The following is a 19,603-nucleotide window of genomic DNA, read 5'->3' on the forward strand; positions in this document are numbered from 1 at the left end:
GACTAAGACACACAGCTTGTACTCTCTGAGGACTAAATAAGAAGGAATACACATCTCAGAAAGACTATTGACTGTAAACATGCATCAGATTCCCTGAACACAGCTGTTGAGTACAACACCCTGGGACTGGGCCTTCAGCTCGAATAGATGACCACAGGCAAGATAGAAGGATAACAGCTCTGGACTGAGCTTTACACCTGCTGACAGACTCAAATACTCAAACACAAACCAAGAGCCAGGGCAAAACAACAGAATACCAATTCGAAAAGCCAAGTTACATTTGTTCAGTTTTAAAAATGCATTTTATGGTACACAGTGTTCAGCAATAGTCAAAAAAACAGCGCATCAAATGGACATATATTTTTTTATTGGACGAAGAGTAAGATAAAACAAATGAAAACATAAAATAAAACTTTGGAACGTAGAACTAAAATTAATTTCTTTAAATGAGAGGTTGGGACTCCAACAGTCAGCCTACCTGACTACTGGACTACCCAGGTGCTGCATGGTATCCTGCAACCATGACCCCATAAAGGGACACTCAGAGCCAGTCTGCCTGCTGCCAAATCAGCATCCTATCCACCATACCACCTAGAACCTCATAGTATGCTGCAACCCAGAACTCCAGGTAGAGACTTCCAGAACCAGTCCACATCCACTTGTGCATCAGTCACCTCACCTACCACACTGCTTGGGAACAACATATCATCTTATGGTCACAATACCAGTTAGAGATCCCTCCACCTACCAGGTTGCTGTGGAATGATGTGGCATCCTGGGGCTTCTATCCCCATAGGGACATTGTCTTAGTGTTCTATGGCTGTGAAGAGACACCACGACTAAGGCAACTTATAAAAGGAAGCATATATTGGGGGCTTGCTTACAGTTTCAGAGGGTGAGTCCATGGCCATCATGTCATGGAGCAAAGTAGCAGGTAGGCATGGTGCTAGAGCAGTACCTGGGAGCTCCCATCTGATCCGCAAGCAGGAGGCAGAGGGAGAGAGACTGGGCCTGGCATAATCTTTTGAAAACCTCAAAGCCCAACCCCCAGTGACACACCTCCTCCAAAGAGGTCACACCTCCTAATCCTTCCTAAATAGTCCACCAACTGGGAACCAAACATTCAATTATATGAGCCTGTGGGGGCCATTCTCATTCAAACCACCATGGACATTTAGAGCCAGTCCTTCAATTACCCCACCTATGTGTCCCTAACCCCATACAGGAACCCCCAGCCTGGCCTCAACCCAATTCACCTCTGCCTAAGGACTGTGGGGCATTCTGCTCCCTGCTCTCATGGAACACTGCTCGCTCCCACTGTGACACAAGTTTCTGCCACACAGGGGCCATCATAGAATCCAGTGAGCCCTTCAGAGACTTCTGATCAAGAAAGTATATCTTCTAATCCAAAATAAGGTTTGACCTGAGGTCAGAAATTGCACCTACTCTAGCTGAGCTAGGACCACTTATGACACTCTACTGCCACATCAAAGAAGTGTGGTCCCAAGACTGAATGCCAAACACCATTCAGTGGGTTCAAAACACAAGTTGGAATAACAACAAACAAGGATTTGGCCACCCATACAACAAAGGCGAGAACAGATATCCATACTAAGAAACACCATTAACAACCTACTCCACATGGTAACAACACGAACAACATGAATAACCCAAACAACATATCTCCTCCATGAATTAGTATCCCTATAGTAATACTGTGTGATAAAAGTCAGTTAGTTGATACACAAGACAATGGTTTCTAAATAGCAATTAAAAATATGTTCAAGGAACTTAAAGAGGATATAAATAAAAAATGATGGAATGCACACTGAGAAAACATAAACTAAAATTAAACAATAAAAGGAATTCAAGATATGCAAATATAATTTAATAAATAAAAAAGATAGAATCCCTAAAAAAAAAAAAAAAAAAAAAACCTAAATTGAAATAAAGCTCAAAACAAAAATCTCAGAAATCTAATAAAAAGCCTAGCAGAAAGATTTGATAAAATAATGAATGAAGTGGAAGTAAGAATAACAGGTCTTGACCATGATGTAGAGAACATTAAATTTAATAAAAACAAAACAAATTAGAATATGAATATGCAGGAACTGTTGGACAGTATAAAAAATCAAACCCAATGTATGAAAACAAGTCAAAGACTCAAAAAACATTTTCCACAAAATCACAGACAAGAATTTCCCTAACTAAGGAATTAGATGCTTATTAAGGTACAAGAGGCACACAGAATACCTAATAGGACCAGGAAAGAAACTTCACACACCATGTGATAATCAAAAGATTAAATGTACACAACGAAGAAAAGTCATTGAAAGGTACAAGAGAGAAAAATGAAGTCATGTATAAAAGTAGGACCATCAGAATGGCATCTAACTTTTCTATGGCAACTTTGAAAGCCAGAAGGGGGTGGGCTGGTATTCTGCAAGTTCTGAAAGACTAAAGATGCCAATGAAGCCTATCATAATGAACAAAACTATCTCTAGTAACCCAAGAAGAAAGAAGAACTTTCCATGATAAAAACAAAGTTAAGGAATTTATGACAAATAAGCCACCTCTACAGAGGATCCTCAAAGGAAATCTTCAATCTGAAGAGACTAAACATATTCACGAGGCCACAAGGCATAAACAAACACTTCAGAGCATCTAATCAACAGGTATAAGAAAACAAAATAACACAAATAACATTGTCCAATGTCTTAGTTAAGGTTTTTATTGCTGTGAAGAGACACCATGACCCAGGTAACTCTTATAAAGAAGACATTTCATTGGGGTGGCTCACTTACAGTTTCAGAAGTACAGTTCATTATCATCATGAGGAGGAGCATGGCAGCATGCAGGCAGATACAGTGCTAGAGAAATAGCTGTGAGTCCTATACCTTGCAGGCAACAGGAAGTCGGCTGACTGTGACACTGAGGGAAGCTTGAGCAAAAGAGATCTCAAAGTCCACCCCTACAGTGACACACTTCCTCCAACAAGGCCACACCTCCTCATAGTGCCACTCTCTTTGGAGGCCATTTCCTTTCAAGCTACCACATTCAATTCCAATTCTCAACAGGCTACATTGCCAGAGACGAGGAAGATTGGCCACCCATGGACCTTCCCAACTCTCTAGCTTCCAACAGACCCAATCCTCAGTTGTCCTTTTCCCCCTCATCACTTGTCCCAGGCCCCAACTCCTGCAGACAACCCCTTCCCAAGCACCGCCATGCCTGCCAGAAGGTCAGGTAGGAAGCCCTTCTGGAACCTCCCCCACTCTCTCGGTGCTTACACCCAAACTCTATCCCCAACTCCCCTACCCCTCCTTATCACTATATCCCAGTCCCCAACTCCAGGGGAGACTCCCTGCTGCACCAGAGAACAGGCGGGCCACCTGCCCACAGACCTTCTCCACTCCCTCCACTGCCCCCCTCCAACAATATCTCCAATTCTCCATCCCCTCCTCTTTCGTGTGTACCAGTCTCCATCTCTGGCACAGAATCCCTGATGGATCAGAGGCCACATAGGCCACCAGAACTCCAGGTAGGCCACCTTCCCAGCCCTCAATCTACTCAGTTCTCTCAGTGCATCCACACATTATTCCCAACCGCCCTGCTTTCCTTGTTTCCAGGTCCCAGGCCCTAACTCAGGCAGAGATCCCCTGCTTAACAAGAGAGCACACTGGCCACTAGAAGTTCAGCAGCCAACTCAGGTACAGACCCCCTGCTTAACCACAGACCACACAGGCCAGAAGACCAGAGAGGAAAGAGAAATCAAAGAAGAAAGCACCCATCTAACAAAGACAAACCCAGAAATCAAAACCTAGACCTATAATCACTCCAAACCCAGATGTCTAGACACCAGCATAAGAACAAATCAATAATAGCCAGGGTAATATGTCACAATCAGAGCCCAGCTATCCTACTACAGCAAGCCCAGAATGTTCCAACACTGCTGAAAGACAAGAAAAAGACCTTAAAAACAAATTTACAAAGATGATAGAGGGCTTTAATTAAGAAATGAATGAATCCTGTAATGAAACTGAAGAAAAGACAAACAAAAAAGTGGAGGAAATAAATAAATCCCTTAAAAAAAAAAAGCCAAGAAAAATCAAACAAACAATTGAAGGAAATGAGTAAAATTGTTCAAACCTGGAAATGGAAATAGAAGCAAAGAAAAAAACAGAATCAAAAACCAACGGGGGGGGGGGGGGGAAGAGAGGGGTTCTGGGTGTGGAAAATCTAGGTAAGCAAACAAGAACTAAGGCTAAGGATGCAAGCATCAACAACACAATACAGTAGATGGAAGAGAAAGTATCAGGCATTGATGATATGATAGAATAAGTAGATACATCCATCAAAGAAAAAGATAAATCTAAAAAATTCCTGACAAAAAAATATGCAGGAAATTTGGGACACTAGAAAAAGACCAAACTGAAGAATAATGGGAAGATAAGAAGGAGAATCCAACTCAAAGACCCAGTAAATATTTTCAACAAAATCATAGAATAAAGTTTTCCTAAGCTAAAGACAGAGATGTCTACAAAGGTACAAGAAGCATACAGAACACCAAATACATTGGACAAGAAAAGAAAGTCCCCTTGGCACATAATAAACAAAACACTAAACATACCGAACAAAGAAAGAATATTAAAAGCTGCAAGGGAAAAAGACAAAGTAACATATAAAAGTAGGCCTATTAGGATTACATCTGACTTCTCAATGGAGAATCTAAAAGCCAGAAGGGCCTGGATAGATGTGCTGTAGACTCTAAAAGAGGACAGTTGCCAGCCCAGACTGTTATATCCAGCAAAACTTTCAATCACCACAGATGAAGAAAAAAGATATAACATTATAAACTCAAATTCAAATGATATCTACAAATCGAGCCCTACAGATGATACCCAAAGAGGTTAACTACACCCACGAAAACACAGGAAATAAATAACCTCACACTAACAAAAGCAAGAGAAGGGAAGCAAATACACACACATGCACGCACATACCCATGTACACATGCACACACACCAACAGCAACTAGAACCAAATAATAAGAATCAACCATTGGTTATTGATATCTCTCAATATCAATGGACTCAAGTCCCAATAAAAACAAGATCCATCCTTCTGTTACATACAAGAAATACACCTCAACATCAAAAATAGACATTACCTCAGAGTAAAGATTGGAAAAAGATTTTCCAAGCAAATGGACCTATGAACCAAGCTGGTATAGCTATCCTAATATATAACAAAATAGATTTCACACCAAAATTAATCAAAAGAGATAGGGAAGAACATTTCATTATCAAAGAAAAATCTACCAAGAAAACATTTCCAATCCTTAACATTTATGGCCTGAATGCAAGGCACCCACATTTCTAAAAGAAACATTACTAACGTTTAAATCACATATCAACCATCACACATTGATAGTGAGAGATTCAATACCCAACTCTCAAAATGGACAGTTCATCCAGACAAAAACTAAACAGAGAAATACTGGAGCTAACAGATGTTATAAACCAAAGGAACCTAACAGATATCTACAGGACGTTTCATTCGACCACGAAAGAATATACCTTCTTCTCAGCACCTCATGGAACTTCCTCCAAAAATAAACACATACTCAGTGGCAAAGCAAGTTTCAACAGGTACCAGAAAATTAAAATAACCCTCTGCATCCTATCATACCATCATAGATTAAAGCTGGACATGAACAACAACAGAAAGCCCATAAATTCACGAAACTGAAAAACTCTACTGAATTACCACTGGGTCAAGGAAAAAATAAAAAAAGAAATTAAAGACTTTCTAGAATTCAATGAAAATGAATGCACAACATATCAAAAGTTATGGGATACAATGAAAGCAGTGCTAAGAAGAAAGTTCATTGCACTAAGGGCCTGCATAAAGAATTTGGAGAGATCTCATACTAGCATCTTAACAGCACACCTGACAGCTCTAGAACAAAAAGAAGCAAACGCACACAGGAGGAGTAGATGACAGGAAATAATCTAACAGAGCTGAAATCAATAAAATAGAAACAGAGAGAACAATACAAAAAAATCAAGGAAACAGAGTTGGTAAATCAACAAGATAGACAAACCCTTATCTAAACTAGCTAAAAGGCAAACAGAGTATATACAAATTAACAAAATCAGAAAGAAAAAGGGGGCATAACAATAGACACTGAGGAAATTTAAAGAATCACTAAGTCATACTTTATAAACTATATGCCACTAAATTAGAAAATCCAAAAGAAATGAATAACTTTCTCAATACATACCACTTACTAAAGTTAAATCAAGAACAGATAAACAACTTAAATAGACCTATAACCACTAAGAGAACAGGAGTCATTAAAAGTCTCCCAACCAAAAAAAGCTCAGAGCCAAAGAGTTTCAGCACAGAATTCTGCCAGACTTTTAAAAAAGTTAATGTGAATACTCCTCAAAGTATTCTACAAAACAGAAACAGAAAGAACACCATCCAATTCATTTTATGAGGCCACAATTACCCTGATACCCAAACCACATAAAGATTCAACAAAGAAAGAGAAATGTGAACCAATTTCCCTTATGTACTTAGTTACAAAAATAACAAATACTTGCAAACGAAGTCCAAAAACACACCAAAAAGATCATCCACCATGATCAAGTAGGCTTCATCCCAGAGATACAGAGATGGTTCAACATACAAAATTTGTCAATGTAATCCACCATATAAACAAACTGAAAGAAAAAAAACACACAATCATCTCATTGAATTCGGAAAAAGCCTTTGACCAAATCCAATACCCCTTCATGATGAAAGTCTTGGACAGATCAAGGATACAGGGAAATACCTAAACATAATAAAGAAAATTTACAACAAGCCTATAACCAATATCAAATTAAATAGAAACTCAAAGCAATTCCACTAAAATCAAGAACAAAACAAGCCTGTCCACTCTCTCCATACCTATTCAATATTGTACTCGAAATTCTAGCTAGATCAATAATACATCAAAAGGAGATAAAGGGGATACAAATTGGAAAGGTAGAAGTCACAGTATCACTATTTGCAGATGATATGATAGTATACATAAGTGGCCCTAGAAATTAAAATTCTATCAGGGAACTCCTACAGCTGATAAACACCATCAGTGAAGTGGTTGGATATAAAATTAACTCAAATATTCAGTAACCCTCTATATACAAATGACAAATGGACTGAGAAAGAAATCAGGGAAATACCACCTTTCACAATAGCATCAAATAATATAAAATATCTCGGTGGAACTCTAACCAAGCAAGTTAATAACCTCTATGATAAGAACTTCAAGTCTTTGAAGAAGATATAAGAAGATGGAAAGATCTCTCGTGCTCATGGATCTGTATGATTAACATAATAAAAATGACCACCTTACCAAAAGCATTCTACAGATTCGATGCAAACCTCATTAAAATCCCAACACAATTCTTTACAGAATTGAAAGAATAATACTCAACTTCATATGGAAAAACAAAAAACCCAGAATAGCTAAAGCAATCCTGTACAATAACAGAATTTCCAGAGGTATCACCATCCCTGACTTCAAGCTCTACTACATAGCTACCGTAATAAAAACTGCAATGGTGTTAGCATAAAACCAGACAGGTGGATCAATGAAATCGAATTGGAGACCCAGATGTAAATCTACACATCTATGGACACCTAATTTTGGACAAAGAAGCCAAAATTACACAATGGAAAAAAGAAAGCATCTTCAGGAAAAGGTGCTGGTCTATTGCCCTGAACAAAACTCAAGTCCAAGTGGATCAAAAACATCAACCAAAATCCAGATATACTGAACCTGAGAGAAGAGAAAGTGGGAAATAGCCTTGAACACATTGGCACGGGAGATAACTTCTGGAACAAAACCCCAATAACACAGACACTAAGAATGACAATAAATGGGACCTCACGAAACTGAAAAGCTTCTGTAAGGCAAAGGACACTGTTAAGAAGAAAAAGCAGCAATCTGCAGAATGGGAAAAGACCTTCACCAAGCCCACATTTGACACAGGGCTAATTTCCAAAATATATAGAGAACTCAAAAAACTAGATATCAAAAAAACAAACAATCTGATGTAAAGATGCAGTACAGATCTGAACAGAGAATTCTCAACAGAAGAATCTCACACAGCCAAGATACACTTAAAGAAATGTTCAACATCCATAACCATCAGAGAAATGCAAATCAAAATGACTATGAGATTCCATCTTACACCTGTCAGAATGGCTAAGATCAAAAACAATAATGACAGCTTATGCTGGAGAGGATGTAGAGCAAGGGGAACACTCCTCCACTGCTGGTGGGAGTACAAACTTGTACAGCCACTTTGGAAATCAGTATGGCGTTTTCTCAGAAAATTGGGAACCAACCTACCTCAAGACCCAGTGATACCACTCTTGGGCATATACCCAAAGGATGATCAATCATACCACAAGGACACTTGCTCAATTATGCTCACAGTAGCATTATTCATAATAGCCAGAACCAGGAAACAACCTAGATGTCCCTCCACTGAAGAATGGATAAAGAAAATGTGGTACATTTACACAACAGAGTATTACTCAGTTGTTAAAAACAATGACACTGTAGGGCAGTGGTGGAGCATGTCTTTAGTCCCAGAACTCCAGGGCAGAAGCGGGTGGATCTCTGTGAGTTCAAAGCCAGACTGGTCTACAGAGTAAATTCCAGGACAGTCAGAGCTACACAGTAAAACTCTGTCTCAAAAAATCAACCAAATGAACAACAACAAAAACAAGACATCATGAAATTTGCAAGCAAACGGATGGAACTAGAAAAAAATCAGCCTGAGTAAGGTAACCCAGACCCAGAAAGACAAACATGGTATGTACTCACTCATAAGTGGATATTAGTTGTTAAGTAAAGGATAACCATGCTACAATCCACAGACCCAAAGAGGCTAAGTAACAAGGAGAGATCAATGGGGGAATGCTTGGATCTCCTTGGGTAGAGTAAATAGAAGAGATTTTGTGTTGGATGGGGGGGCCAGTGGGAATGGGAACATGAGGGATCAGGTGGAGAGGGTGGAGAGGAATAATACTGAAAGAGATGACTGGAAAAGGAGGCATTTCAGATAAGGTAGAAACCTGTTCTAAGGGAAACTCTCAAGAATCTACACAGAGACTCCTAGTAATATGAGACACATAGCCTGAACTGGCCATTTCCTGTGACCAGGCAAGACTTCCAGTGGAGGGACTGGGACACCAACCCAGTCACATAGCCTTAGACTTATAGTCTGTCCTGCCCATGGGATGTGCTGGGATTAAATGCCTAGCCCAACTGACATCATAGAGGCTTCACACAGCAATTGATGGAAACAGATGCAGAAACCTACAGCCAAATATTAGGCCTAGCACCAGGAATCCTGGCCAAGAGGAGAAAGGATTGTATGAACCAGAGGGGCCAAGGACACCATAAGAAAACCCACAGAATCAAATAACCTGGGCTCTTAGGGGCTCACAGAGACTGCATGAACAACCAGGGAGCCTGAATGAGACTGACCTAGGCCCTCTGTATATAGGTGACAGTTGTGTAGCTTGGTCTTCTTGTGGAACTCCTAACAGTGGGAGCAAGGGGGATGTGGGGGGGGGGTTACTGGGAGGACAGGAGGGAGGGGAAACTTTGGTCAGGATGTAAAAAAATAATAATAATAATTAGAAATATAATATAAAAAATTAAATTAAATAATAAATACATGGCAAATAGAAGAAACAGTAGCTGAAGTAAAGTAAATGAATGATTAAGCAGGGATTCGATCAAGAAATCTAGCATCATACTGGTTCACTGTGAAAAAGCAACAGTATGTATGTCTTCAAATAATTACAGAAGATGCGGGAAGTGATGAAGCAGTACCTCTGCCAAGACCACCTTGGCTTTAGAACTTGACAAACCTATGCAGCATCATGGTAGAATCATACTGAGTATTCACTATAATGATAAATGCACTAATTTCTTATAAGTGACGGGAACACTAGTAACATACCTCTTATTTTTCAGGTTGCATCTCCCTCCAACAGTAGCATCTGAGAAGGAATTTCTAGGGAATGTATTCTGCCTGACCATCAAGTTATACAATGTACCACTGCCACCAGCCTTATCATAGAACGCAAACTTCAGTGACTGAAAGGACAATCACTGGCTATAATAGAAAAGAGAGGCTGGCTACATGCCTATCATACTATGCTGGGCTGAAATATAGACCAACCTTGTTTCTATGTGAAAAGACATCACACAGAATAGAATGGTGAGCTTCTGGTAGAAATAAAATAGGGGGCACTGTGTAGGGTCTTATAGCACTCTGACAAATTGATATCCTAGCGGGAGCTGGTGAGATGAATCATTAGGTAAAGTCATTTGCCACCCACTAATGCAAGTCTGGTGACCTGAGCTCCATCCCTAGAACTCAAATAAATGTGGCAGGAGAGAACTAAACTTTAAAATATTATCCTTTGGCCTCCCCATGCACACTATGGCACATGTGCCTGAACACATCATTAATATATGTATAATAATAGATAATTTTTTTTTAATTTCATCTTGGAGTGATCACTTTCTAGTTAATTCTAAATTCTATGAGTCAACTTGGCAGGCCCACATGTGCAAATATTTGGTAAAACATTATTGTGTGTGTGGGTGTTTTCTGTGGGGAATGGTTTTTTGATGTGATTTACAATTAACTTGGTAAGTTTTGAATAAAACAAACATCCATATCATCGGTGGGCTTCACCCAATCAGTTGAAAGCCTTAACAAAATTAACTTGCACCCACTGCAAAGAAGAGAATGCTGGGGGAGAAAAACCCTTTAAATTTTGTTGTTTTTTTTTTTTAAAGAGTTATTTATTTATTATGTGTACAGCATATGTGACTGCAGGCCAGAAGAGGGCACCAGATCTCATTACAGATGGTTGTGAGCCACCATGTGGTTGCTGGGAATTGAACTCAGGACCTCTGGAAGAGCAGTCAGTGCTCTTAACCTCTGAGCCATCTCTCCAGCCCTAAATCTTGCTTTTAAATTCAGATTATATCTCTTCACTGAGTCTCCACAGAAAACAATCCCCCCAAGCTTCTCTCTGTCTCTCTCCTACCCACCCCCCTCTTTCTCATTGTGTGTGTGTTTGTGTGTTTTGACACACATATAGGCATCCAACAAGATTCTGTTTCTCTAAAGAACCCTGACTACCCATCTACCCATTTAGCCAGTGTGTTAGGATCTCCTCTCCTGATACATCTAGTAAAGGGAGAAGATATATAAAGAAGTAATAAATATAAAACATTGTGCATGCTCTAGGAGAACTGGTTTAAAAGCAAATATGAGACATAAAGACTAGAGGGGCCATTCTATCCTACACAAATCAAAGAAACCATTATTAAAGGTTGAACTAAACCTGAAAGATCAATAAATACGCTCAGACTGATGGGGTGGTAAAACATACAGCTTAGTACCACATGCTCTTTGCCTCAGAACAGCACCAGAGATCTAAAACAGCATGATGTATTTTTTTAAAAGTTAGTAGGTTTATATACCTCAAACATAGGGTGAGTTGGTATTGGGGCAAGAAAGGAAGTAAAAATACCATAGACAAAATGGGTGAAACGAGAGAATTCACATCTCTGACGGTTTAGAAGTCCATGATCAGGGTGCAGGCTAATTTGGTTCTCGTTGAAAGGTTTTTTGTTTGGGGGTTTAATGTCCTTCCGTCTGTCCATCCCCTACTCCCACATGTACAGTTCCCTTCTCACTGTCCCACAGGGCCATTCTCATGGTTCACACATGAAGAGAAAAACCTCTCTGCCACTGGATCAGGACCCAGCACTGTGTCCTAATTTAAGTCTACTCAGCTCTTGAACACCATCTCTAAACACAATTTCAAGAAAGATTACATTTTGAATTTGAACTTGGGAACACAATTCAGTACAGAGCAGTAAGAAACACAGTAAGTTAATTAAGAGATTATGTAAACTGAAGCTAAATTAATGCAAATGAAGATAGGGAACAACAGTATGTTAAGAAGTTAAAATGACAAGATGTAGCAATTATCAAGGACTGAAGGAGTGACATTTTTGACTTAAATATTGGAATGAATGATAGTACTAACCATCTAAAAAGAACAAGCAAGTTAATGTCCACATAAAATCCCAGACATCATACCCTAAAAATGCAGGTCCAGTGGCAAGCAAAGTGAGAAGTCAGAATGAAAGCAGGATTACTGAGGACCATTGATAGATTCCAACACCACTGAAGAGTCTGAGATCTGATTATCCACTGCTAAGAGGCTAATCAGCTTATTACTGTTCTGTGCATGCTGGCATAGAACAGAGCTTCTGGGTCAAAGACAATGAATCAAAATGAAGGGAGCTTATTAATCATAGCCCAGCACCAGCTTATTTACATTGGCTCCCTAGCCCCTAACTTCCATGAGGGTAATATAACTAAACCCAGAGAGAATCTGTAGCAGGAATACAATGCTTGGGAGTCTTTATTGTGGTGACTAACACACAAGCCTGCATTTTGTCATTCAAGGATACTCATTTACAACTATAACTCTGGCAAATGGTTCAAGAAAACAGCAGGCCTAGTATTTTCTTGTTGTTTGGTGTCAGAGGATTTTTGAGACAAGGTCTCATTCTAGCCTAAGCTGATTTTCAATTTACTACACTGCCCAAGCTGGCCTCAATTTTACGGCAGTCCTTTGGTATCTACCTCCCAAGTGCTGTGATTAGAAGCATGAGCTACAGTGCTCAGCTAAAGCCTTGTATTCTTGGCTGATACAAGAAGATACAGAAAGCATGGGAGATACATAGTGGGTATCTATCACAACACCTACCTAGCTATGCTATTCCCTCCAAAATCCCAAATACAATCAACCAGCAGCCATACCACTATGCCCCAGGTATCCTAGACAGGGCTTCTATTATGGTGATGAAGTACTCAGACCAAAGCAACATAGGGAAGGAAGGGTGAAAGCAGTTAGGACAGGAACTCAAGCAGCGCAGAAACCTGGAACCAGGAGCTGATGCAGAGGTCACAGAGGAGTGCTGCTTACTGGCTTGCTCTTCATGGTTTACACAGCCTGCTTCATATAGCACCCGAGACTACCAGCCCAGGGATGGCACCACCCGAAATGGGCTGAGCCCTCCCACACCACTAAGAAAATGTCCTATAGGTCTGCCTTATGGATCTTATGGAAGCATTTTCTCAATGGAGGTTCCCTCCTCTCAGATGACTCTAGCGTGTATCAAGCTGACATAAAGCTAGTCAACACAAAAGGAAAAAAGAAAAAGGATCTCTCTAGAAACAGAATAAACTAAGGAGGGGATGTGGCTGAGTGGTTGAGTGGCCAAGCATCTGTAAGGGTCTGCCTTTGACTCCCAGCACAACAGAAATAAAAGAAATCATCTTCTTTTTAAGATTTGGGTTAATCTGTGTGCACGTGTATATGCATGGACACTGGAAGTGACATGCAAGTGACAGTGGAAGCCAGGAAAAAGCTCTGGGTTCCTAGAGATGGAATTATAGGCAGTTGGGAGCCACATAATACTGACGCTGAGAAACCACACTTGGATCCTCTGTGAGAACAGAAAGTGCTCTGACCCACTGAGCCACTACTCCAGTCTAAGCAGTCTTTAAAGATAAATGGCTAGGGCGAAGCTCTCACTGCAGAGAAAACTGTGCTCTGCACTTATAAACTTGGTTTACCAGCCTCCAAAAGTTTCTTCATTGTACCTGGACTGAACATTTAGACTGTCATCATTCCCTAAACTACATCATACAACTCTTACACAGCATTTATATTGCATTAATGTTAAAAGAAATCAAGAGATGATTTAAGGTAGACAGGAAGATCATAAGAGTTTTATGCAAATAAAACCACATAAAATGCTGGGGATTCAGCATGCCAAAGGATTACTAAATTCCAAATCCTAGTATTGGAAGAGCACAACAGAAAACAGTATTATGCAAGAAGTAAAAGCTATCAATGTCAATGAGCTAGTCTCACTCACAAAACCAGAACCTTCTTCCCATTTCCATATCTTAATCCTTTCCCTTAATATTTAATTTTGAAGCTTTCAGATATGCAGAAAAAGCAAATAGTAGAATAAACAACTTTATACTTATCATTCTGTACTCTATTAAAAAACTGTTAACATTTTACCATGTAGACTTTTTTAAATTCATTGTTTTATTTTTTTTAGACAGAGTCTCTGGCCTTGAAGTAACAAGCCTGTGGCCTCAACCTTCCAAGTGCTGGGATAACTGTTCCAAATACAGCTAGGCTTCTTTTTATTTTTGTATTTTTCCCTCTTTTTAAAGAAGCACTTAAAAATAACCTTCATGCATCATGACTCTCTCCCTAAATAGTTTATGTGTATCTCCTAAGAATAAGAACAATCGCCTACATTATCATAATGTCTTCATCTCACTAAAGAAAATTAACAGTCTTCCCCAAATGCCCCTACAGAGTACCTGCTTTAAAACTTCATGGTATTAGTTTTTGAGACAAGAGCCTCCCGGCATTTGTAAGTATTCTTGTTTATATTCATATACTAGTGCTTCCTAACTGTTTTCTTAAGGAGAACTGACAGCTAGAGCTCTACTTTAAAGCTATATTTTTCACTCTTATAATTGCAAGAAATCTATAAAGTGATGCTTTACTTACTGCTATACACATTCTCTCACATCCTTTCCTCTAAAGGAATTAACAATAATTGATGACCCTTATCTGAATCAATTATTTCGTTGAGACATTATATAATATTGCTGCTCTATTACTGGTTTACAAATTAAACAACACAATTTAGTATCTCAAAATTTATAACAAACCCTGGGCATCTCTGTAATTGCACGGCTAGGGAGGCAGAGCCAAGTGGAGCCCTGGAGATCACTGCCTTGTCATTCTAACTGAATCAATCAGGTCCAAGTTCAAAGGAAGACCCTGTCTCAAAATTAAGTTGGGGGGCAATTGTGAATGACATCCATCGTTGACCTCTAGCCTCCACAAGCATGCTCACATGTGCCTATAAGCACATGTACACACACACACACAATTACAACAGAAGCCTTGGTGGGTTCTATTCGTTTCTCTACTACAGGTTTCCGAATCAAAGTGTCTATCAGCTGTACTCTTAACTGGGGACTGTAGAAAATGTCTACTTCCAACAGACTGGTAAAACCCATGTACTACAATGGTAAGACTGAGAAATAGTTCCTGCTTGCTGTCTGTTGGGGGACCACCCTTAGTTACTAGAGGCCTCTCTGGTCCTTGCACAGAAGCCCCTGGAGCTCAGTTCCAGCAATAGAGTACTGAGTCCTTGTCATGCTTGCACAGTAATTCTAGTTCTTTTCCCTGTTCTCATACCAAAGGAAAAATGACTGTATAATAATTCTGTTAAGATATTAGCAAGTAATACTCTAATGGGACTTAGAGCAATTGTCTACACTCCCGCCAACAATATGTGAAAGGCCCTGATTCTGTACAGCCTCATTAAAACTGTGAGGTTAAACAAAACTTCACATGTTTAAAATGATTCGAATTTCTTTCTTTACGAACTACTTATTCATGACTTTTATCCATTGGTGAGTTTAGGAGGTGTGGGGGAGTGGGCTTTGGGGCTAATTGGTTTTTTTGTTTGTTTGGTTGGTTGGTTGGTTGGTTGGTTGGTTGGTTGGTTTTTTTTGCTATGTTGGCTATTTTATTGTTAGTTTTTATTTTATCTTATTCTGAAGCTTTAAAAGACTAGCAGTCTTGAAGCTTTCTTGCAATCTAACTAACAAAATATTCTAAGCTGACCACTCATTTCTTGCTTCAAGCTAGAATTAGACATTTCTCTTAAAAACTCAGATTGCTTTAAAGCAGTGGTTCTCAACCTTCCTGATGCTGTGACACTTTAATACAGTTCCTCATGTTGTGGTGACCCTCAACCATACAATTATTTTCATTGCTACTTTGTAACAGTAATTTGACTGTTATAAATCACAATACAAATACCTGATATGTAGGATATCTGATACGTGACCCCTATGAAAGGGTCATTCAACCCCAAGGGGTCACAGCCCACTGGTTGAGAGCTGCTGTTTTAAAGTAAAGGGGGGGTTTTGTAAACAATAAATTTTTATTTAAGGAATTTGATTCAGTTGCTCTTCATTCATCCAGGTCACATGGGTTTAGGATTTCTCTCCCAAAGATGCTCAGTCCAGGGAAGTAAAGAATACTTTAATTTTTTATCGGTGGATTTTGCTGGAGTATCCGCTGCAGATAAGCACTGGAGGGCTCCTGTTGTAAATTACCCTCTAGAGCAATGGAAGGATCTTTCTACTGGCACTTGGAGGAGACCCAATCTGGTGTTGGTGAGGGCCTGGGGTTCTGTTTATGTCTTTCCTCAGGACAATGAGGTTCCTCTTTGGATTCCTGAGTGCTGTGTGTGCCCTGTGGCTGCTGCTGAAGCCCAACATGGCAGAGACCTATTGGGCCTTCGTGAAAAACTCTCCCCTTCTGATGCCAATGGGGATTCAGAGCCCAATATGGCCAGCTTTGACAAGCATTAACATAAGCTTAGGAACTGTAGCCATGCGGTTGGATTCTCCAGAAGGTAATGTATGGTAACTGCTTTTTCAAGTATGTTTGAGAACATGTCACCCAGACACCTTGGAGATTAAGGATAACCTTGAAGATCACTGACCTCCATTTGTTAACAGTAGCATGCCAGCTAATTTCATTTTCATTTTCACAATCCTCTTCAAGCTGGTGTAGTACCTACTTTTCAGGAGTGGCTCTGTGCAACACTTATTGGCCTTCTGAAATTCATTTAGCCCCCTTTGAAGATACCTTAAAATTTATGAGCCGGAATGTAGCCATTATGAGACCATTAGTTCTGCTCCTTGGGAGCTGCCTGTTTTTTCTTTATGGTTCTTAGTTGTTCTTTTGCAGAGCTGCCAGCTTAAGTCGTGCTGGGATCAAGAAAAATGGGCCTTGGAGGTTCATGTTCCTGGAGTTGTATCCATGCCAGTGGATGTCCGCACGCTCCAGAAGAGAATTTGACATCGCTGCTGCCATTGTTGCTGTTATAGCAGTGGCGGCCACCGCTGCTACTGTTTCTGGGATTGCCATTTCATAATTAGTTACTACAGCTAGCACAGTGGAGACCCTAACAGCAAAAGTAGCTACCACAGTTAGTTAATCTTTCATTCTATTGAGCATGATAAATTTAATTCAATAGTTATATACATTTTGATTGGCTTTGAAAATTATAAATTTATAAACTCAAGTTCCATTTGCTTTTGGGATACCTTCTTACAAGGACTTCAATTTGCAGTAAGGCTCGTTAAGGAAGGGAATGGCTCAGTTGCCTTTAGCCTACTGGATATGGATGGGTTAGGACTTCGGTTGGTCTTTTCTGTGTTGAACACACAGATTGCAAGCCCAGCGCAACTTTGAGATCTTTGGCAGCAGTTAACTCTGCAGCTCACACACGATTGTATGATAATGAGTATTCAGAGACGGGTAATGCCTGGAGGGTGCTCACCAACCTAAGACAGAGCGCCTGTGTGGCCTGGGCAGGCGTCTCCATGACGGATAAGGTGACCTGCTGACGTCCCACGCAACCTAAGTCAGAAGCTCATTTTTTAGAAAAAAGGGGACCTGTAGGGCCCTGGCCCCCATTTTGGGTAACTGTTGCTTTGCTTGTTGACCTTGACCTTGATATCCTCCCTATGCTAGTTCTCTGCCGGGTTCCACCCTCCTGAATGCTTAAGGAAAGTTCCTTGGCTGTGTATCCTGCATAATGGGTGTTAACAACTTGGATGCAAGATTGTAAAACATCAGTAGCAAACTTCTGCCCTCCGGGGTTCTCCCATTGTGCTGTAAGTCTGTATTTAAGACCTCCTCCCTCCTTCAATAAACAGCATTCGGCATTTAAAAAAAAAAAAAAAGAATATTTTGGTTTTTTTTGGTTTTTTTTTGTTTTTTTGTTTTGTTTTGTTTTTTTCAAGACAGGGTTTCTGTGTAGCTTTGCACCTTTCTTGGAACTCGCTTTGGAGACCAGGCTGGCCTCGAACTCACAGAGATCCGCCTGCCTCTGCCTCCCGAGTGCTGGGATTAAAGGCGTGCGCCACCACCGCCCGGCAAAAAAAGAATATTTTAAATGACATAATTTCTAGGGTGCTGTTTCAAGCAATCATCAATACTATGGACCTAGTACATTTTGTCTAAGTTCTTAATTTACATGAAATTCATTCTGGTGTATGCTGTAATAAAGAGTCAGATTATATATTCTATAGATTACTATCTACTGAAGCAGAATGTCGTTTTCCTCTAGTGTCTTACAACTGCAGCTGACAGACATGATGTCTCCAAATGGAGCTGTGCTTCCCTCCATTTATGGACTTCGCAGCCTGTTTAACTGCTCTACATACCTGTTCTTACGTCAATGGCGGACTGCTTTTAAGAAACAGAAAATTATTCCAGAGTAGATTTTTCCATTCTAAAATGTCTAATTACTAACGTCAGTCTAGATACAGCATTTCCTGTACAAACGTGTGCCAGAGTGAGGTGAAGTCAAAGAAGATTGTTCACCGCTTCAGGGCCTAAGATTATTTCCACTGTGGAAAGATAACCTTGGAGACAATGGACAAAGAAAGGCATGGAATTAAACTACTTTATCAGTAACCAAGGTAACTACAAAATACCCTTAAAGTAATAATTTCTATTTTTCTTCCATGTTCCAAAAAGTGACAAACTAAAAGAATATAAACCGATATCACAAGGGCCTACTTACGGATTCCTCAGAACAGTACAAATAATACTTATGTCCATGTCATATGCGGGCAAATATGACTCTGTACAGCAACACAGGTCTGATGGAGCTAGAACAAGAACCCAGGTCTCCTGGTAGCCAATGAAAGCCCAAATGATATTCATATTATGGAATTTATATACTTATATGGATTGCATTCAAATATTTGAGTATTAAAATAATAATCTGCATTGTTCCTGACTTTAAGCTGTTCATTATGTACACCTCAATATAGCCATCAAAAAACCTGTAAGATCTAAGTGCCCTACAGTCTTTAATAAATCCTATTTTAATGTAATTTTTTTCAATTATTTTCCACTATTTTGCAAAAGATTTTACGAGCTTAGGTTGGGGTAGGGAGGGATTTATGATCTTAGTTGTGTCTGCTGGTATTGTACTATCAATAAAAAGCCAAACTTGTAAGACTACCTAATTGCTGGTGTTTTCTTATTATGAACACTGACAATTTATTGATTCTTACAGAAGCTATAATGATACATATTATAGAAAATGCAAAGGCCTAAAATAGGCAAGAAAACTAAATCTCCCTTTCTAATTCTATTGGTTAATAAGTTCCATATTTAACAGTGACTCAGTACTGACACAGAAGAGAAGTTTGGGGAAATCTCCCAGGTTACAAACAGCCTCTGCCATCCTGTTTACTACTTAGCATGAGAGCCTTTCCATTTTGACTGAGTCTCACAAAAATGTTATTGCTTAACATTCAATTCCAATATCCACACACTAGGGACTTTTGTT

At 39.7% G+C, this 19,603-nt stretch overlaps 1 protein-coding gene and 1 long non-coding RNA gene across 8 annotated transcripts in view; one reads left to right on the plus strand and one right to left on the minus strand.

Moving 5' to 3' along the window:
* Window positions 1-19,603, minus strand: part of Arb2a (ARB2 cotranscriptional regulator A) — a 464,203-nt gene that overhangs the window by 384,627 nt on the left and 59,973 nt on the right. The gene's annotated exons all lie outside the window — the stretch shown is intronic.
* Window positions 825-19,159, plus strand: LOC131921814 (uncharacterized). The gene is made up of 4 exons (XR_009382104.1): window positions 825-934; window positions 10,052-10,298; window positions 14,515-14,572; window positions 18,368-19,159. It is a non-coding gene; the product is annotated as an uncharacterized LOC131921814 (long non-coding RNA).

The sequence above is a fragment of the Peromyscus eremicus genome, chromosome 11 (genome assembly GCF_949786415.1).
Source record: "Peromyscus eremicus chromosome 11, PerEre_H2_v1, whole genome shotgun sequence".
Classification (NCBI taxonomy): Eukaryota; Metazoa; Chordata; class Mammalia; order Rodentia; family Cricetidae; genus Peromyscus; species Peromyscus eremicus.